Source organism: Podarcis filfolensis, assembly GCF_964270895.1.
Source record: "Podarcis filfolensis genome assembly, chromosome: 12".
Lineage (NCBI taxonomy): Eukaryota > Metazoa > Chordata > Lepidosauria > Squamata > Lacertidae > Podarcis > Podarcis filfolensis.
The window spans coordinates 57,069,648-57,091,740 of record NC_139614.1 but is presented as its reverse complement, the minus strand read 5'-3'; the positions used below and the strand labels follow the sequence as shown (position 1 = coordinate 57,091,740).

General features: G+C 48.3%; 1 protein-coding gene across 2 annotated transcripts in view; it reads right to left on the bottom strand.

Moving 5' to 3' along the window:
* Positions 1-22,093, bottom strand: part of LOC310746166 (GTPase IMAP family member 4-like) — a 187,440-nt gene that overhangs the window by 30,117 nt on the left and 135,230 nt on the right. The window lies entirely within an intron of this gene.

Below are 22,093 nucleotides of genomic sequence, written 5' to 3'. Positions count from 1 at the left end.
CCTGGGAAGCGAATTTCCTTGTGAATTCCTCAAAGCGTGTTTGTTAATGCTACTAAGTGCATAAATTGCTTTAGCCAACTCCCTCCAGGCATTTGTGTCCCGTTCATTCATAGTCTAGGATTTAAAGATCATGCCAATTGACGCCGCTCAGGCTGCCTTGGGTGGTCATTCGTCAGCCACGGCAGAGGCTTCACTGCCCGGTTGGCACCCAAAGCAGGCTGCCGGGCACCAAGTGCTTTACTTCCAGGGGAAAAAAGGTGCCAGGACACACCGTGAAGTTTTTACACATTTTTAACCGGTGCTTTTCTTCAGGGAAAAAAGGTGCGTAGCCTTGAGAACCCCCAGGGGAAAAAAGCACTGCTTGGTGTTGATATCCGAGCTCTCTGCCAACGTCACCCCTCTTCCCGCTGGAATGCTGAGTCCCTGTCGTGTTGTACAAAGCTCACTGGCCATTACCAGGACAAAAGGCTAATCTTGGATAACTGTGTGTGTAAAATAATAAAATAAAATAAGGGAAATGACATCAAATCAGATGTAGAAAGAGCAGGAAAGTAGCACATGGAATATGCCAAACAAGGACAATACATTTAAGAGTTCTTTGTCATCCTGGAAAAAAAGTGAGAATTTGGGTGCCGCAGGGTTCTGTCCTGGGCCCACTGTCGTTCAGCATCTTTATAAATGACTTGGATGAAGGAATTGAGGGGATGCTCATCCAATTTGTAGGTGACACCAAACTGGGAGGGGTAGCTAATGCCGCAGGAGACAGAATCAGAATTCAAAATGACCTTAACAAATTGGAGAACTAGGCACAAGCTAACAAGATGAATTTCAATTCATTGAGGGAGAATCTGTTGAACTGGCCAAACCAGTCTCTTTGTAAGATACAGATAGGTAGCCTGTATCTAAGTTTGTTATTAGTACGAGCTTTTGTGTGCATGCACACTTCACATGCACACGAAAGCTCATACCAATAACAAACTTAGTTGGTATCTAAGGTGCTACTGGAAGGAATTTTTTAATCTTTGTAAGATAATGGCCTGAGCTGGGCAGTAAAGTGCTCTCTTCAGCATCTTAGAGAGCGAGCCATGTTGCCATAGTGACAACTGAGTGATGCTGCTCTCCAGAGAAGAGGGGCACAGCCTTTTCTCACCTCACATGGCTGGATGTCACATGATCCACGAAGGAGATCAAGAGGCTAAAGGGGCAAATTTTGGCATGGGAGTTTTTGGCCAGGCTGGGAGCTGGTCAGAAAGAATAGACTTTTCTGTGGAAGGAATCCAGAGCTGTGAATTTGTGGGGCTTCTTCAGAAACCCTAGTGGGGAAGCAGGTTCAGCTGGGGTGTTAATGCTGTGAGTCCCTCTACCCAGGTCCCTATGCTCAGGTTGTATATATATTTGTCAATGAAACCATATAGCCTGCAGACACCACAGACTCCGCTGACCTTCAGTCCAAGGAAACTGAACAGGCGCCCCAGAGTCTCTCACCACCTGGAGAATGAGGTGTACGAAACAATATTATTATTTCTGGTGCTTTCAGTTTAGAAGGTTTTACCTGCTGCTTTTGCCAATGTTTCCTTAATCCATGTGCCAATTTTGCTATTTTTTTAGCATCCTCTGGTGTTTTGCAAGACATAGAAAAGTAGGATACAAACTTGGGGGGGGGGGGAATCAACAAATACAAATGAATAGTTGTGAACAACTCCTCAGACACATTTCAGAGGGGATGCCTCTGCAATGGAAGTTAGGCTGCCCATTAGTCAAAATGCCCACACTTTGGCTAAGAGTGGTCAAGAGTATGCACAATCAAGTATGTGACTTTAAATATCTGAAAATGGCTCTCGTATCTCGCTTGGTCTCCTCTTTTCCAGGCTAAACATACCCAGCTCCTCACAAGGCTTCATTTTCAGACCCTTGATCATCTTCGTTCCTCTCCTCTGCACACCTTCCAGCTTGTCAATATCCCTTTCCCTCTCTGTGATTCCACTTCTAGCTGTGGTCAGCTCTGCCTGCTGTCTCTGGGGACCCTCCATCTCATTCTGCTGAGTGAGTTCCCCGGCTGATGGCACCGCCAGGAGGAGCCCCTCTCGGATCCTTTGCGATTATGAGACAGGGAGCCCCATGGGACAGCAGTGCCTTGCCTTGCATCACCTGCCATCTTTTAGGTAAAGGCAAAGGACCCCTGGATGGTTTAGTCCAGTCAAAGGTGACTCTGGGGTTGTGACGCTCATCTCGCTTTTCAGGCCAAGGGAGTCGGCGTTTGTCCACAGACAGCTTTCTGGGTCATGTGGTCAGCAGGACTAAACTGCTTCTGGTGCAATAGAACACCGTGACGGAAACCAGAGTGCATGGAAACGCCATTTACCTTCCTGCCACAGCAGTACCTAATTATCTACTTGCACCGGTGTGCTTTCGAACTCCTAGGTTGGTAGGAGCTGGGACAGAGAAATGGGAGCTCACCCCATTACAGGGATTCGAACCACTGACCTTCAGATCAGCAAGCCCAAGCTTTAGACCACAGAGCCACCTGAGTCCCTGCGCCACCTATTAGCAGTCTTGTGCTCACCTGGAAGAGGCCCTCTTTGCTCTGCATTTCAGAAATGAAGAGCGAAGCACAGGCCCAGCTGGGGAGAAAAAGCAACTCTGCAGAATCAGCCCTGCAGAGGCGATGCTGTGGAGCTCGGTCGCTCTGCCATTCCCACCCACTGGGGCCATGCGCTTCTCCTTCCCTTCCACGCAGCCATTAAGAGAGATCAAATCACTGAGTTAAGAAGGAGCGTGGGGAGGATGCAGGAGCCCAATTAAGCGCAGGCACAGTTCTCCATGGCCGAGCCTCGCACTCCCCATCTTCCAGCCGCAGAACCAGCTCCCGGCTAATTGGGCCCGGCAGTCTGTCACACAGGTTCCTGTCAGACTTCTCCTTGATCCTTTGGGACAGGAACCTATCACACAGGCTCTCCCCCCCTTGGCTCCTGTGTAGTTCTGTGCCCCCTGCCCCCAGCAGCAGCAGCAGACAACAGAGAGAGATGCAAAGGGCTGCAGGTGAGTGTAGAATAAGGTTGCCATATAACCCAAAGTGAAAATCCCGAGGAAGGATTTTTGCTTCCACACTAGGGCTGCCATATGTCTGGGTCTTCCTGGACATTTTGCAGATTCAGCAAAAATCCACCCGGATGCTGCTTTGCAGCCCGATTCCCGGATGTGTCCAGGACGTAGGAAAGCCCTAGTGTAGAAGTACGTGTTTCACATGCAGAAGATCCCAGGTTCAATCCTGGCATCTCCACGTGGGGTTGGGAATGTCTTCTCCACTCAGACTCTGGAGAGTGACAGCTGCCAGTCACTGAACAGCACCTGGAGCTAGTTGGGTCCAATGGTTTGACTAAGTGTAAGGCGGTTTCCAATCTTCCCATGCGTCTAAAGTAAGATGACAACAATGAGGATATAAATGCTTGTTTGGTGTTAGGTGTGGGGATGTTCAGGGATGCAGGAGAGGATATATTTTTTGATTATAGCCTTTCTAACTTGTGTAAACAAGTTCACAATTTAGCAGAGTAACATTCCCCCTTTTAAACTCACAGCGGATGCGTTTGCTCAGGCTCACTAAAGCCTCTATAATAACTGTTCTGGTATTTCCCCCTTATTTCCTCATAAAAGATAAGATATGACACAGTCTTCTAGAAAAGTATAAAAAGAGTTTACTCACATTCTCTTCACAATCGGATCCCAGAAGGCAGACTTAGCTTAGAAAAGTAACATACACCTGGAAACTATCTCATAAGGAGACAGTCCCTTTGTCCTCTCTTGGCTGGAGCCCAAGAGAGCATCTTTGGCTAAGCAGATGTTGCTTCTTTGACTAAAGTAGTCACAGAGAGATAGATGGGGGCCAGTCCTATGCTTTTGTTACCTGCACAGGTGAGGCCACACCCACCTCTAGTCACATGCAGAGGAAGTCTGTCCCAGCCCAGAAGGAAACAGGAAGTTTACCTGCTGGCTGGACATTCCTCCCCACGTGTAAACATGTTCACTCTAGGAATGTTGTACTTGACTGCTCTTGTGTTTCACATCCCACATTAGGCACCAAAGGATGTACTCCACAGGGAGCTGGCTTCTGGCACCAGACCAATTGGCAGACCGACTCTGCCTCACAAAGATGTCTGCAAGCATAAAATGAAGGTTGGCAACATCAACCCTGCTGTGTGGGAATCCCTTGCAGATGACCTCAGTGCCTGGAGACAGACAGTCAGGCCTTGCCTCCATAGCAGTGGCCGGAGAAGGAATGACCGCTGGGAGGAGAAACCCTCTGGTGCAAATGCAACAGCACAACCAGACACCTTCATCTGCCCCAGCTGCAACAAAATATGTCTCTCCCGCATCGGTCTCTGCAGCCACAGCAGGTGCTGCTACCTCCCAACAGCTTGACCCCACCCCCGAAGGTGCTCTCCTCCATTGTCTCATGAGACAGAGCCTGCCTCCATCATAAGTGCATAATGGAATCTTGGACCACATCTTAAGTCCTGCCATAGTTAGAGGCAGCAATGCTTCTGAATATCAGTAGCTAGAAAGCACAGGAGGGGAGAATGTTGTTGAAGGGTCTTTCAGCTGCAGTGGTTGGGGATGTCTCAGTTCTGTTGGCTCAAGGAAAAAATAGGTAAAAAAAGGAGAATTCCTGGGATGCCAAGACCCAAGTTAGAGGCTAGTACTCTTGGGCGAGAGAACCCCAGCAGAGCTTTAAAATCACAAAACGCACAGCAAAGTAAAGTGTGGCTGTTAGACCTTTAAAATATGCCCTTCCAAGTTCCTTCCAAAGTCCCCCTCTTCCGGTGGACGTGCCCTAGGATTAAGGTCTTCTGGGAAATGATTTATAATGAAATGAAAAAGGTGCTTAAATGCACTTTCGTGAAGAAACCAGAAGCTTTTCTCCTGGGCATGGTAGGCCAATTGGTGTCAAGGAAAGATAGGACGTTTTTTATGTACGCTACAACAGCAGCAAGAGTACTCTTAGCAAAGTATTGGAAGACACAAGAACTGCCCACACTGGAAGAATGGCAGACCAAGGTGATTGACTACATGGGACTGGCGGAGATGACTGGCAGAATCCGTGACCAGGGGAAAGAGACGGTGGAAGAAGATTGGAAGAAATTTAAAGTTTATCTTAAGAATTGTTGCAAAATTAATGAATGTTAAAATGTCTTGGGTAAAGTAAAACAGAATTGCAGTGACAAACAACTGGATATGAGAAAAAAGATTTAAAGAAAGTGCTATAAGAAATTGAAATTAGGGGTTGCTGGATTGATTTAAAACAGGGATGCAGAAAGGGGAGGTATGGGGAAGTCGCTGAAAGAAGGTCTAAGGAAAGAAAGGTTAAGAAATTATACGTGTTTATATGTTTGTTTGTTTATGTATTGTGTTGTTTTGTCATTTAATATGTGTTGAAAAATCAATAAAAAATTTATAAAAAAAAAACAAAGTTCCCCTCTTCCTTTGACATAGAAAAAGACCACCATGTTTGGAAAGTTTAAAATGGTTTACTTACAAACTCTTCAAAGGTCAGATTCCTGTGCTTTCCCATACAAGTCAGAAAAGTTGCACAGGCATTAAAACTTGGCTTAGTTGACAGGTGGTGAAAGTTCCCAAATTATTGGTTAGCAATTCAAAAGAAGCTTGTAAGAGCCATGCAGCCTGAGCTGCAGCAGCCAGCTCAGAACCTCTTCGCTTGCTGAAGTTCACCTGTAGACTGGAAGCTGAACTAAGAAAGGCGAAGTGACCTTGCTAGGCGTAGCAGCGCAGCTTACTCTATGGTATCAACCCCTTCATGCATTAATCAAAATTAAGCATGTTGGTTATAGAATGCTGGTTATCCCACAGATCCCACCATGTCAGAAAATGCCTCCTACTTTTAGGTAGTCTGGGCCCTATCTTTGCCATGTAAGCTGTCAGCTGCACTTGACCTGGCCAGCATCAGCTTCTCTTAAATCTGATCCGCTACACACAGCAACCAAGTCAGCTCAGAGCTCCCTCCACAAGCAACCCACTGTCAGCTCCTGTCTTCCCTGGGGGCTGCCCTTTAATATCTCGCTACTCAGAAACCGAGGGCGGATTCATATGGGGGATGTAACATGAGAGCCAGGCCATAATATTGAAGAGACAGCCAAGAGAAAGCAGTTGCCAGGAGCCGTTATCCTCAGTGAGATCTGGCCAAGGGAGGCCTGCGGCAGGCTGGTGCAATCTCTGCTTCCTAAAAGTTTAATACGGCAAGAGTGGAGTGTGTTACGAAGGCCCAGGAGATGCCTTGTTCTAAGCCACAAATGTTTGCTCAGTCCTGCTCTGCGGGGGATAAAGAGGAGCAAAGAATCTCTCTCTCTCTCTCTCTCTCTCTCTCTCTCTCTCTCTCTCTCTCTCTCTTCTCTCTCTCTCTCTCTGTGTGTGTGTGTCTTGGGGAACAGCTCTCCTGGTCAGACTAATGGAGCCTCAACTTTTCCCTTGGGAATGTGGAGTTTGTTTTTCTGATCACGAAACCAGCACCATGTTCTGGGTCTGGGGAGAGAGGATGTTGCAGGTATTAAATATAGCGCAGTCTGAAGCAACTGGGCACATTTCCTTTGGAAATGAAGACCCATGAAAATATTATTTAAACTTTTACTGGCAGAACTTTCTTCCAAACAGAATTTAAACATCAAAAATACCTATACAATACCTTGTGCTGTCCAGCACAGGCTCAGCATCTTACAAAATACAATATAATCCAATCAGACCTAAAAGCAGAGGTCTCTCTTTGCGTTCAGAGAAAGACTCGTGGCCACCGCCCTCCCAAGGTGGCAAATTTGCAACTCAAGACCTTCATCACATGATCAAAGGTTCACTCTCAGTACATAGGAGAGAAACAATCAACAGGTAAGCATAAACTAGTGACAGCTCAGAGCCCTTTAGAAAAATTCTTGTGAAAAACCCCAGTGTTAGCAACCCTTCAGCAATACACATTTAACAGTTTTCCATTTTAAACCTCCATTAATACATGCACACTTTTCATTTCTGTGTGAATTAAACCATTATAATTAACAGAGGAGGAACAGATGTCCAGGTTGTGCTGCATCCTTTTTGGAAAAACCTGTTGATTTATACCATCAGATCCAGCTGGGACCTCGCTCGGTAGGGTACTTTTTAGTCAAACAAACAATGCAGGACTGCCCAGAGGACATTCCTTGTCCACCTGGCATGGTTCCTTCTGAGGAGTATTATCATCATCATCATCATCATTGCCGTTATATCAAGATGGGATGGCAGGTGTCTGTCCACATATGCATAAGGACAGGGGAGCCACAATTTCCTAAAGAGCAGCTGAATGGCAAGGAGAGGGAAGACGGGCATTGGCTGTGCAGGAAGATCCACGTTGCTGTGAGAGGCTGGCTTGCCCTGACCCAGAAATGCCTCCCCAGAACTATTATCCGTGAGTCTTTGGACGCAGTGACTCAGGGAAGCTGCTCTGCTGGGGCCTCTGCTTTCCTCCTCCTCCATCCATTCCAGATCAAATGGTTTCCGCTTAACGAAAGCCACAGGGATGCTTCCCTCCTCTGCACTTTCAGGCCTGCAACCTGTTGTTCTTCGGTATTTTTTTTTTTTGTTAAAGTATAAAAGGAGAAACCCCTGGACACCTAGTTCCAGGTTTGGGGCAAGTTCTCTTTGGCAAGAGAGCCCTGCAGAGATTTAACATCACAAAACGTGCAGCAAAATTGTTGTCGGCCTCCGTCTGTCTCAGGAGACAACGCAAGAGTACACCTTAGAGGGCGAAGCAATAAATAATCCAGATATCGCAGAGACAACACAGTCTTTGCTCTTGCCCAAAGGAAACACGGACCCTGGATCCCTCAAAACTCCTCAGAGATTGGGGTGGTGTGCTGCAGTGTATGAGGAGCACCTACCTCCAGCCATGGCCTGTTCACCAGCCTTTCCTGGACTGGGATAGCATTGCAGCAGTGGCACGTGCTCCAGGAAACTCCTGCGTAAGCTACTGCAATGTGCTGTATGTGAGACTGCCCTTGAAGATGGCCCAGCTGGTGTCAAGTGCAGCCACCCAGATCTCAGGTGGTGGAGTCAGGTAGGACCATGTTGCGCCCCCTCCTCCCAGAACTGCATTGGCTGCCAATTTGCTATCTTGGGTCCAGTTTAAGGTGTTTGCTTCAGGGACTTCGCATGCAGCTTGGGGACCAGGCACTTGAAGGAGCAACTCTCCTGTTGTTTGCCAAACTCCGCCTTAAGAGATGGTGTGTGTGTGGTTCTGCTGATGGAATCATAGAGTTGTAGAGTTGGAGGGGACCCCCAGGGTCATCTAGTCCAGTCCTCTGCAATGCAGGAATCTCAACTAAAGCAACCATGACAGGAGGCCATCCAACCTCTGCTTCAAAATCTCCAAATAAGGAGAGTCCATCACCTCCTGAGGGAATCTTAGAATCATAGAATCATAGAATCATAGAGTTGGAAGAGACCACAAGGGCCATTGAGTCCAACCCCCTGCCAAGCAGGAAACACCATCAGAGCACTCCTGACATATGGTTGTCAAGCCTCTGCTTAAAGACCTCCACAGAAGGAGACTCCACCACACTCCTTGGCAGCAAATTCCACTGTCGAACAGCTCTTACTGTCAGGAAGTTCTTCCTAATGTTTAGGTGGAATCTTCTTTCTTGTAGTTTGGATCCATTGCTCCGTGTCCGCTTCTCTGGAGCAGCAGAAAACAACCTTTCTCCCTCCTCTATGTGACATCCTTTTATATATTTGAACATGGCTATCATATCACCCCCTAACCTCCTCTTCTCTTCCACTGTGGAGCAACTCTTCGTGTCAGAATGTTCTTCCTGATGTTTAGTGGGAATCTCCTTTCTTGTAGCTCGAAGCCATTGGTCTGGGTCCTATCCTCCAGAGCAGGAGAAGACAAACCTGCTTCTGTCTATAACTGCAGCCCATTGTGCAATGTCTCACAGCAGGGTCTTCCTGGGTCTGGCTGGCTTCCTGCTCTGCCATCTCCCGCAGAGGGACCTGCTTGCCACTGAATTAATTCTTTTAGTATGGAAAGCCAAGGGAGGAGAGGACAGGGTGGAAAGCAAAGATGGAGGAGGCTGATCACCCTCTTCTTCTTCCTCCTCCTCCTCCTCCTCCTCTGCTTACCTCCAGGTGCTCCATAGCATCCCACCTCAGTGGACCACCTTCTTCCTTCCATGAGCCTCTATACTGCTGTCTGTTGCCCACAACCAGCTGCTGGAAATGCTTTTTGGTGTTGGGGGTGATCAGGGATGGAGGGTGCAAAAAGCCCACTCAGCCACCCAGTAAATTTGTAGTATCACTAGTTCGTGACCACACCGCCTACCATGTCATGACATTCTTGACGATTTTATTTTTTAGTTAGGTGCCGTGTAGGTTGTATCCAACACTGGATAACTTGGTTGGTTAAAGTGTGGTGCTGATAATGCCAGGGTCACAGGTTCGATCCCCTTAAGGGACCACTGCATATTCTTGCATTGCAGGGGGTTGGACTAGATGCCCCTTGATGCCCCCTTCCTACTCTACAATTCTTCGATTCTATGATTCTATGCTCACAGGCAAAACCAACCACCAGAAGCATTTTCTCTTCCCAGCTCCTCTCCTCCTCCTCCTCCTCCTCCTCCTCCTCCTCCTCTCCCTCTCTCTCTTTCTCTCTCTGTAGAGGGGCTACTCATCACCATGGTAACCACTCCGCCTTTGGGCTCCCACAACTGCACGGTAACTTCACTGCTGCTCCTGCCTCTGCTGTTTGCAGAGCTGGATAAATTAAAAGGAAGGGAGAGAGTTGGGGGGGAGGAGAGGACGGTCTGGGGCCTCAAAATGTAGAAAAGGTTCAGAGGAGTCGCCCCAGGAGGAAGCCAAAAGGAGGGCTCAGCCTCCAGGCCCATCCATCATGCAGCTCCTCTGCATTACGTAACTGGGCTCGCCTGCCCCAGGCCCAGAAGATGATGAAAGTCCTTTGCATCCGTTCAGGCACTCTGAGAGTGGCTTGAGGTGCAGTGAGCCCAGGCAGAGCAGGACCCGATGACTCTCAGCCACCCTGTGTGTTCTGGAAGGTTACTCTCATGCTGCACGGACAGAAGTCTAGTGTCCAGGTCCAGGGAAGTCATAGTCCCACTCTATTCTGCCTTGCTCACACCACTCCTGGGTCCAGTTCTGGGCTCACAATTGAAGAAGGATGTTGGCAAGCTGGAAGGCGTGCAGAGGAGGGCAACAAGGATGATCAAGGGTCTGGAAGCTAAGCCTTATGAGGAAGGGTTGAAGGAGCTGGGGATGTTTAGAAAGGAAAAGAGGAGACTGAGAGGAGATATGAGAGCCGCCTTCAAATATCTGAAGGGCTTTCATATGGAAGAGGGAGCAAGCTTGTTTTCTCCTACTCTGGACGGTAGGACTTGAACCAGTGGCTTCAAGTTACAAGAAAGGAGACTCCAACTAAACACTGGGAAGAGCTTTCTGAGAGTAAGAGCTGTTAGACAGTGGAACAGACTCCCTTGGGAGGTTGTGGACTCTCCTTCCTTGGAGGTTTTAAAGCAGGGGTTGGATAGTCATACGTCAGGGATGCTTGGGATGAGATTCCAGCATTGCAAGGGGGTTGGGCTAGATGACCTTTGGGGTGTCTCTTCCAACTCTGCAATTCTATGACTCCATGAAATGCCACTCCCAGTCGAGGGAGAGGCCCCCTGAATCCCCCGAGGGTGATTCTTCCAGCTCAGCTGCCTTGCTTGGAGGAGCAAATCCCTCCTTTCACTAGACACCCTCTTGGGCATGGGGCTGCCCAGCCCACATGGAGCCACAGGCTGTGGAGATTGAAGGGCAGAGCTGAAAAATCAGCCTGGGGTGCTGTCCAAGTCCTGAAAGTGCAGGGACTGTCAGGAGTTCAGCCTACACTCAAGTAGGACTCTGGCAGAGACACATGCCCGACTGGCATGTTCTCTCCCTCCTGGTCGATCATTCGGGAGCTTCATAAGCTTTCTTCAGCCCAAACATCACAGCGACCGATGCCAACTGACATCAGCACACTTAGGGATCCACAGAGTCTGCGTAGTTCGCGTAACAGAGCTCAGCAACTCAGCATTTTGGCTAATCTACTTTATTTACATATAAACACACACGGAGCACTGCAACATGGCTCCCTCTCTCTCTAGCATCAGACAGCGAAGAGGAAAAGAACAAAGGACAATAGTCCCACTTCACGGAACACAGGAACACAAACATCCTGTCTCCGTCACTTCCTGCTTTGTGGAGTCAAAACACATACTGTCATATGATAGACAACAATCCCATGACTGCAGTCACGGAGCAGGAATTCTAACAGGGACACACACACCCTCACTTGGCTGCCATGGACGGCCACCTGCCATGGCCTCTTTATTGAGATTCCTGCATTGCACGGGGTTGGGCTAGATGGCCCTCGAGGTCCCTTCCAGCTTGACAGTTCCATGATTCTCCAGCCCAGCCTTCTTTGCCTCTGGCTCACTGGAGCCTGCAAGCCAGCACCCACCTAAGCAGTCTGAGCCTGGGTATTTTTAGCCTTGGAGAATAGCCAGTGGATGGGGGAGGCGAGGGATTACTGCCTGCTCTCACCTTCTCCTCTCCTCTCCGGGGACCCTGGTGTCATCACATTGCTCAGGAGCCGTGAAGCCATGTGAGGATGGGGGCATCCCAGGCCCAGGAGGAAGAGGGAAGAGGCGCATGGATTTAACTCCTCTCGTCCATGCGAATGGAGCAGGAGTCCCATGAGAAGAGGGGGAGTGTGTGGCTGGTGGCTGCATGGCCGAGAGGCTGGTGCGTTGGGCAGTGCCACTGGCGTTGCCACCTTCTCCCCCCCAGGTGCTGCCAGGTGTTCGAGAGACGCCAGGCAGGTATTATGATTCCTCTGGGCACTGACTTATTTATTAGTGCTGTAGACGTGGATTATTTATGCTCGTCACACATTATCCTCAGCACAGAGCTGCGCACCAGAGGAGTCAGAGACCGGCTCGGTCCCTGCAAGCTGGAGAGATGCGTGAGCGGCTGGAGGAGCCCAGCGTCCTGGCGCGAAAGGGGAGGGAGCGGAGAGCAAAACTGCTTCAAGTGCCACTTTTTCTACAACATTAATTTCACACCCAACAGACTTTCTGAAAACATCTCTGTGTACCAGGAAGGCTCTCTCCCCGGCTGCCTAGGGATTCCCTTGCAAGAGGTGAAAAAAGGAATGTCAGGACTCAAGAGCTGTGATTAGGGATCGGGGCCCTTCCACACCTGGCCTGCTCCCCGCCCCCAGCCCCACAGCTACATTATCATGTTCCAGAGAAAACCCTGAGGGGTGTCAAAGGTCCTCTCAAAACATTAGCAAAGGGTCCCTTTCACTTTCATTTTTATTTTTGCAGTGTTTTCTTCCTGATGGTGATGGGTGTGGGTGTGTGTGTGTGTGTGTGTGTGGGTGGGTGTGACTGCTGCTGTGTTGGTAAAACAGCTGCCGAATCCTGTTGGGATGTGAATAGATGCTAGGAGAGGCTAAATTTATCAGATATTATTCTTCTTTCCTGAAGATGTTTCAGCAGAGTGTCATCTCTATTTAAGAGAAGCTTAAATAGGCTGGTTCTAGCCTTTTAAGGAAATCAGCCCTGAGAGCTCACTGGAAGGACAGATCGTGAAGCTGAGGCTCCAAGACTTTGGCCACCTCATGACAAGAGAAGACTTCCTGGAGAAGACCCTAATGTTGGGAAAGATGGAGGGCACAAGGAGAAGGGGACGACAGAGGATGAGATGGTTGGATGGTGTTCTTGAAGCTACCAGCATGAGTTTGATCAAACTGTGGGAGGCAGTGGAAGACAGGAGTGCCTGGCGTGCTCTGGTCCAGGGGGTCACGAAGAGGCGGACACGACTAAACGACTAAACAGAGCCTTTTAGTTTAACTAATCCAGGATGATTTAAGGCAGACCGGATTCTCCTGGTGTTTCCCCATTAAAACAACAATCACACACAATACAGTATAGTCTTGTAAAAAGTGAAAATAACATATACTCACTCAGAATAGTTGTTGAAGAGTAACTGATACAGCAACTTTCTTCAGGCAGGCTTCGGTAATTCAGTTACAAAGACATGCTTAAGTCTAGCTTAAGATGGAGTCTGAACATTGGAGCTCAGATTTAGCAGATGTTCTCACATTTCTGGCTTAGTGATGAAAAGGTTTATTTTGTGTGGCTTCAGTTTTCAATGTTTCTGCAGGCTGTTGCTGTTTAACTGTGGTGTGTGGTTTTTTGTTCCTATTGTATATTGCCTTGAGAGAATTGTATAGAAAGCGACTAATGACTCAATGACAATAACAATCACAAATCCCACCAGCTAATGACAGCGCCTCGGTCCCAGTGAGTGGCATTTAATCCAGGTTAATTAACTTGGAGCAACAGACCCCGCTTGGCCCAGACAAGGATTTGCAAACCGTTTAATAAATTTATAAGTGGTTTTTAAACACCAGGCTGCACCTCCTGCTGCACTTGTAGGCTGACGCTGAAGAAATAGCTCCTCTTTCCTCTGGTGTAAACCAGCCTTCCTCCAGCCTGGGGGCTGAGCAGAATCCTGCCCTGGAGCTATAAGCAGATCACCGTATCCATGGCAGCGGGATCCTTAGCTGAAAGATCCTTGACACTCTTCACTTTTTCCTTCTTTCTTTCCTCTGTATTAAATGGCTATTCTGCAAGCCCTCCAAGTCTCATTAGACTTCCACCTCCACTGCCTGATGTCCAGGGATGATGGGAATTGCAGTCCCTCCACATCTGGAGGAGCAAAGAATTGTCTGTCTTGCGTTGTCAAGCAGCCAGTGGCTAAAATTGCACAGTTTTTGGAAACTGGAGCTCGCTTTGCTCAGATATGTGATGCAATTTGGGATGTTTCCTAGAAATATATCCATGGGCAGAGGTGGAAAGGAAACTGTACAATATTATCAAACTTTCATGCATCTGATGGAATTGGGCTGTGGCCCACACATGCTTTCCCCCCTGCCACAATAAATCTGCCAGGTGCTACAATGCCTGATGAGGAACGGTCGAAGGAGCTGGGTATGTTTAGCCTGGAAAAGAGGAGACTGAGATAGGAGAGCCAACTTCAAATACCTCAAGGGCTGTCACATGGAAGAGGGAGCAAGCTTGTTATCTCCTGCTCTGCAGGGAAGGAGGCGAACCAATGGCTTCAAGTTACAAGAAAGGAGATTTTGACTAAACATCAGGAAGAACTTTCTGACAGTGAGAGCTGTTTGACAGTGGAAGGGACTCTCATGAGAGGTGGTGGACTCTCCTTCCTTGGAGGTTTTTAAGCAGCGGTTGGATGGTCATCTGCCATGGATGCTTTAGCAGAGATGACACCTGGGGTCTCCTTTCAACTCCACAGTTCTATCATTCTGTGATGCTACTATGACTTTTTTCTTCCTGGGTTTTTGCTGTTCTTATTTTTACCTGTGAGCTGATTTGATCTTTGGTCTTTCTGGGGCGGGGGGGGACTATTGCTGTATGCTACCACAGCTGCCCAAATGATATCTGCCCAAAACTGGAAAGAGGAACTGGCTCCAGAAAGAGACAACTAGCAATTAAAAGGCAATTGGCAATTAAAACTGATGGAATATGCAGAGGTGGCAAAACTTACTGGAAGATTAAGAGATCAAGATGATGAACTTTTTGTAACAGAATGGGGGAAATTTATTGAATACATGAAAAAGAAATTGTAAACTATTAAATACATTAGCAGGATAGATATAAACACAAGCAGTAAGAAATTTAAAGGAATTATAAATTTGTAAGAAGGGTAAATTTGGATTTGCAGTGATAAAATAATAGAAAAATAAGAAACCGCAGAAGGGGAGGGAAGTCACAGAAAACATTATTTGATTTGTGTAGATTTTTATTCATTGTTGAATGCTGTAAAATGGAAAAATAAAATATTTAATGTAAGCAGCCCCTGTCAGGGAAAAAGGCAGGGTATAAACAACAACAACAACAACAACAACAACAACAACAACAACAACAACAACAACAACAACAACACATTCAGAGTCCTTTCTCAGCAGTCATGGCTGCAAGGATTAAGGTGTCAGCAGCAGATCCTAGCCAGGCAAAACACTGTAAAATACTACTACTACTACTACTACTACTACTACTTATTTATTTATTTATTATTTATACTCTGCCCATCTGGCTGGGTTTCCCCAGCCACTCTGGGCAGCTCCAAACAGAAAATTAAGAACATGATAAAAAATCAAACATTAAAAACTTCCCTAAACAGGGCTGCCTTCAGTATCTTCTAAAAGTCAGATAGTTGATTATTTCCTTGACATCTGATGCGAGGGTGTTCCACATGGTGGACGCCACTACAGAGAAGGCCTTCTGCCTGGTTCCCTGTAACCTTACTTCTTGCAGGGAGGAAACCGCCAGAAGGCCCTTGGAGCTGGACCTCAGTGTCTGGGCTGAACGATGGGGGTGGAGACTCTCCTTCAGGTATACTGTACAGGACCAAGGCCATTCGCTGCTTTAAAGGTCAGCACCAACCCTTTGAATTGTGCTCGGAAACGTACTAGGAGCCAATGCCGGTCTTTCAGGACCGGTGTTATATGGTCCCGGCAGCCACTCCCAGTCACCAGTCTAGCAGCCGCCTTCTGGATTAGTTGTAGTTTCCGGGTCACCTTCAAAGGCGGCCCCACGTAGAGCACATTGCAGTAGTCCAAGCAGGAGATAACCAGAGCATGCCCCACTCTGGCAAGACAGTTTGCGGGCAGGTAGGGTCTCATCCTGCGTACCAGATGGAGCTGGTAGACATCTGCCCTGGACACAGAATTGACCTGCGCCTCCATGGACAGCTGTGAGTCCAGAATGACTCCCAGGCTGTGCATCTGGGGATTCAGGACCAGGGAGTCCTCCACATCTGCCCACCCCCTGTCCCCCCAAAACTCTGTCCAATCTAGATGCAATGTAAAGTTGAGGGTAGAGCCAGGATGCCCCCCCCAGACAACAATGGGAGAGGAGGGACACTGCTGGATATGCTACTTTGTGGAGAGTTGCTGCTCTTGCACTCAGCTGCTGCTTTTGGGTTTCCTATAATGGGCACCTGGTTGGCCCCTGTGAGAGCAGGATCCTGGACTGGATTGGGACCCCTTGGGCCTGATCCAGCAGCTTGTCTTGTTGTAGGCTCTTAAAGTTTTCCAGGAAGCCGTCGGTTACCCAGGGGTTGGGGCAGTGGGATGGGAAAGATTCACCAAAAATGTTTGTAAAAATATATATAGAAGGTGGGAGATGGTTGGTGGGAGGACCCTGAGTGAGAGGCTGGGAAGGGAAGATCTCCCAGGGTGGGAGACTCGGAGAAGAAAGGAAATGAGTGAATTTGAAGTATTTGCGCCTGAAAGTATTGCTTAGCAGAAGGCAGAACAGCTGGATGTCATCTGAGAGTGAATATTTTTTTGGGGGAAATTGTATGTAACTGACAGATGGAAAATCAGAAGTGCTTTTGATCTCTTTCTCCTCTATTCCTGTTCTCTTCTTTATTCTTTGTTTCTCTTTGGTTCCCCTTGGTGTCCTCTGCTCTGGGTCTTTATTTGGATTAAGGTGGTGGGTGGAAGGCCCCTGAGTGAGAGGCAGGGAAAGGAAAACCTCCCAGGGTGGGAGACGGGGAGGAGAACGCAGAGGCGAAAGCTGGGAGGGTCTGCTCCTTTCTGTGTGAGGCAAGAGTTAAGATTTACCTGCAAGAGAAGCCTTTGCATTCTTCTTCCTTTCTCTGTTTTTACTTTTGTCTAGATTAGTTTCTTTTATCTTATTGCGTGTGCATGTGTAAACACACACACACACACAGCTCCCAAATAAGCAGCTTAGATAACAATTTGGTCCCTAAAGTTCTGGAAGTTCAGGAGCCGCCTTCAAGAAAATGGATGTTTAAACATCTTTGCCCCCATTTTATGGTTTTTTTATTAGCCACTTTCCCCCCTGCTGGGATAAAAATGTTTAAATCCCAATGTGCTAGGTGGTGTGGGGAGGGAGGGAGACGCAAAACCTTTGTCTGCTTTTATTTTGCCTTTGATCTACCTCTTGATAAATCCAAGACCGGCTGCTTTGTGTGTGTGTCAGATCTGGGGTGTGTGTGTGTGTTCCTGAATAACTCCTTGTGTCAACAAGGCTTTCAGAAGCCCTTCTCCCCTCAGCTGCTTGAAGTGACGTGGAAACATGCAGTGATTTTGAATCGCTATGAGCTTTCGCAGCGGATGTGCCATGTGTCTATATTTAAACCAGGCTGATAAATTTTGCATCAGACACAGTTTAAAGGCAATGAACAATTAAACTCTCCAAAAAGATGGGCTTTCTGAAAGGTGCCTAAAAGTGGGTGGCAGCTGCAATGCATTTGGACCTGTTAACAAATGTGTCTGTCTTTCTTAATTGAGGGGGGCATTTCTTTGTCCCACAAAGAGAGAGAGGCTAAAGGAGCGCCCATTCCATGGGTCAAAAAGAACATCTGCTTCCTATGACTGGCCATTTGCACAGCTGTTGCTGCTGAGGAGGTCTCTAAATCTGCAGCATCTATGACCTTAGGTGGACTCTCCTTCCTAGGAGATTTTAAAGCAGAGGTTGGATGGCCAATTGTCTGGGATGCTGTAGCTGAGATTCCTGCACCCCTGGGGTCCCTTCCAACTCCATAATTTTGCGATTCCTTGGTGTGGAGCAGGCTTCCTCAAACTCAGCCCTCCAGATGTTTTTGGCCTACAAAAATCCCATGATCCCTAGCTAGCAGGACCAGTGGTCAGGGATGATGGGAATTGTAGTCTCAAAACATCTGGAGGGCTGAGTTTGCCTATGCCTGTTTCAGGCTATAACTCTTATCAGCCCCGCTAGCATGGCTATTGAGTGTGGCTGAAGAGTGTTGTAGTACAGAACATCTAGAGGGCAAGAGGTTGGCCCAGGCTTCCTCAAACTTGGCCCTCCAGATGTTTTGGCCTACAACTCCCATGATCCCTAGCTAGCAGGACCAGTGGTCAGGGATGATGGGAATTGTAGTCTCAAAAAACATATGGAGGGCCGAGTTTGAGGAAGCCTGGTGAGGAGGGAACAAGACACATTCTGTCACCTGCCTGGAGTCCTCCAGACCTTTCCCTGCCATATCTCTAAAACAAGAAGCTCATATTTCTGCTCCTGTCGCCAAGAAGTACCATCCCTTTTTAACCTAAGTCATTCACAACACCATGTAGGGCAGAGATCATGAGCCCCAGTGCTCAAGGAATGGGGTCTGTGCTGGAGCCTGGCCTTGTTGGTGTGGGGTGTGGGGTGCATGAGCACATCTTCACCACAGCTGGAAACCAACAATGGCTGCAGCAGGATTTGGTTGCAGTTCAAGTCCGCCTCCCTTGTGAACAGACCCTTAGGCCGCTGTCATATTGTGGGGCTGGGGAGCACACTGAGGGTGGAGCTTAGCTGCTGTGGCTGCTTTTCAGCACTTGGACAGCGCACAGCTAGCAAGAGGGATTTCTTCATTTTATTCTACTCATTCATTACATTTCTAGACTGCCCTTCATCCAAAGATCGCAGGGCGGTTGACAATATAAAAACACGAAACAGTCAAGTCGTCTGCCCACAGCAGTGACCAGAGGAGGAGTGACCGCTGGGAGAAGAAGTGCCCTGGTGCATCTGCAGCAGCACAACGGGATGCCTTCATCTGCCCCGGCTGCAACAAAACATGTCTCTCCCACATTGGTCTCTGCAGCCACAGAAGGTGCTGGGACCTTCCAACAGTTTGACTTCACCCCCAAAGGCACACTCCTCCATTGTCTCCTGAGAGAGTTGGATGTCTACGAGCACAGCATAATAACAAACAAAAATAATTCCCTCCAGTAAAGAGCTTTTTATTCAAAGTGTCTCTCATGAAACAGCTGCCAAACTTGCAGGCAGGTTTCAACAGCTGCACCCAGAAAGAGGCAGGTGAACATGTAAGAAGTGGCCCACAATGGACAAGCCTGGCTTTGTGCTGACCTCACACAAGAGAGCCTGCGTATGCTGGGAAATGCTTCTTGGCCTAACCTCCTTCTCCCCCACTCCCAGGGCCAAGCTGCAGCCGAGGCAAGGACCTTAAAGGTAAAACTGTGTGTGCCCATGCGCATGCGCACAGAGCACTGGGTCTTGCTCATCGGCACCCTCACCTTGAGCAGGAGTTGCCAAGTGGAGAAGCCTCTTCTGTGTCCACGGCCCAGGTGACAGATGACTTTTCTGCTGCCATCGGCTAATTTTAGCCTTGCGCTGGGAACAAACAGCTCTTGCAATCTTTTTTGGGAGTTAAGGTGAAGGGGCTGCCATATGTTCGCCTGGGATAGTAGAGTTGGAAGCGATCTTGAGGGTCGTCTCAACCCTTTGCAACGCAGGACATGAACACAAGTGCCCTCTCTTTTCCTGTGGTTTTTGGCAACTGGTCCTTTTCTGAACAAGCCCTGCTGAGGCCCATCAGCACGAGGTTGCTGGGATCTCAGGGTGCGAGAGTTCCCCTAAACATTTGTGGGTCAGAACTGGAAGGACACCTCCAGCAGCCAAACAGCCGCCAGGCAGAGGAGATCCCCTTTTTCCCAATGGGTCAGTGGACATCTCTTCCTGCTGTGCTTCTGCTCTGTCCTTGAGACCTCCCTCGCTCCTTCCCTTTCCCTTGGATGTGTCTTCTGCTGTTTAGACTAGACTCCTCCTCTTCTAATCTTTGTCTGCACCACAGCCACATATAACTGGGCCCCTGACAATATCACTTTACGAAACTGCCAGCCTTCCTCAGCCTTCACCCTCCCAACTCTTCACAGCAATTTCCCAAGTTTGCTCAGCCAGTCATGGCTCAGGATGAGCTGAGGGCCATTTCTTCCCACCCATCATGTTAAGGGCTGGTTGGATGCAAAGGAATGGTGGGAAGAACCGGCTGGGGAACCCTCAAGGGAAGAAGGCTCAGAATCCGGAGATTGGTGGTGGGATGACAATGAGCAGTCAGAGAGAGTAGACTGGGAGGAGGAGGTGTCGGAAGCTGATGAGGCAACAGGGCTTAGTGAGCAGGGAGAGTCTGTGTCAGAGAGCAGTCCAGAATTAGAAGCAGAAGCTGAAGCAGGAGCGTGGGAAAAGAGAGGCCAAGAGGCAGAGATGAGTCAGGCTGGTGTAGAGTCATGGCTGTCTCCCCCTCCTGCTGCAACAAACTTCCCTTCCCCCCTGTCTCCCAGAACCAGATGAGGCATGAAAAGGGTGGAGGGGAGGTTTGCTGCACACAGATGTAGTCTCTGACTGCTTGGGGAAAGCCCTGGGGGGACTTGTCCTGTCTAAGTCCTGAGGGGACTTAGACAGCCATGGGGGACTTTCAGTCTCAGCAACTGATCTTCATAGATTAAGACCACCGGGAACGAACTTTTCTGTGAACTGCCCTGAGACCTCTGGGTATGGGTCCATGGAGATTGTGTTTTTGCTAATAAAGAGTTAACTCCAATTTTGAACTGTGTGATTACTGACCAGCAGTCTTCTGTGACATCAGATCTCTCTCTCTCTCTTTGTGTGTGTGTGTGTGTGTGTGTGTGTGCAAGCGTGCTCATTGGAACCCCCAACCTCTCTTTTCCCAACCTCCTCCCTCCACTGTCTTCATTTCCTCTCCAACCCGCTTCAAGGAATTAATAATGTTTGTGTGTGGTAAGATCATAGAAGAGCTTGCTGGATCAGGCCAATGGGCCTTCGAGTCCAGCGTCCTGTTCTCTCACCCTGCTCTAAAAAATTGGCAAATGGATCTTTTCAATTTTGCACCTCCTTGGCTTGGTTCTCAGTGCAGGGAAACAGCCTGAACCAGCCTAAATGCAACCCTGGGGGCACCTGGTTGGCCACTGTGAGATCAGAGTGCTGGACTGGGTGAGCCATTGGCCTCATCCAGCCACAGGACTCTTCTTACATTCTTCGTGCCAACCTGGAATCTGGAGAGTTTGTCTTTTCTCTGTAGCTGAGAATTCTGTGTCATTCCAGCCTTCCCGATGAAGAGTCGGGTGTAACACGGAAGTGTTCAGATTCCATCAGAGCTAATCTTTGGTGAACAAGTCTGAAGGCTCACCCACACTTCTTTGCTCAATGCTTTCTAGACTCACTTTCAGGCTTTCCAGGTCTGTGCCAAAGGGTGGCAGCTGTGTTTTATTGACTCGGCACTTTCCCCAGGAAAACCTGTGATTTAAGAGATTCTTAAGGTCATGGGTTCAAGCCCCTCCTCGGGCAAAAGATTCCTAAATTGCAGGGGGTTGGACAAGATGACCCTCGTGGTCCCTTCCTATGATTTAATCAAAGCAAACAGCAACCCACAGAAAACCCGATTTGCTCCAATTCAGCGCTAAAATGCAGAATCGGTCACATAGCATGGCATGCACACACCATTTGAATGCAAAACACTACTAAACCTTAGGTTACGTAAATACAATCTTGGTAACAACACACATACTGTAACAGTCTGTTTTTGACCATGTAACTTGTATTTCAAACACAGTTCAACATATAAAGTCCATTCAGTTACTAAATTGGCCATCCTTTGGACTTTAATTTCTCAGGATATGTTTCGTTTGCATGATGTGTTGGTCTATGGAATTACACTTTGTGAGATATTGTATGTTGAATTGTGTTTGAAATACAAGTTACATGGTCAAAAACAGACTGTTACGTTGTGTGTGTTGTTACCACACCATTTGAATGGCAATGCCCAACAATCTTTTTTTGGGGGGCAGCCCCCTCAAATATTTTATTGGGGTGTTCGAAAGGAGCTCAGCCCCGAGGAGTTGGCTCCTAGGAGCAAAAGATTCCTTCACTGAAATGGGTTGGACTAGATGACCCTCGGGCCCCTCCCAACTCTACAATTCTGTGAAGTAAAAGCCCGCTGGTTTCTCGCAGGCTGCTGGGCTGCTGCAGGATGGTGTGTGTGTGGCAGGCAGTCTGTCCAGCCCAACTGGCAGAAGTGGACGGTCCTTAGTGAAGCCCTTAAGAGCATCGGAAGAGTCTGGCCACAGGTTGACCAGGCCAGATCTCGACTAAGCTGCCTCTTGGGGACGCAGGAGTCCGGCTGGAGTCGGCTCTCCATGGGGGTT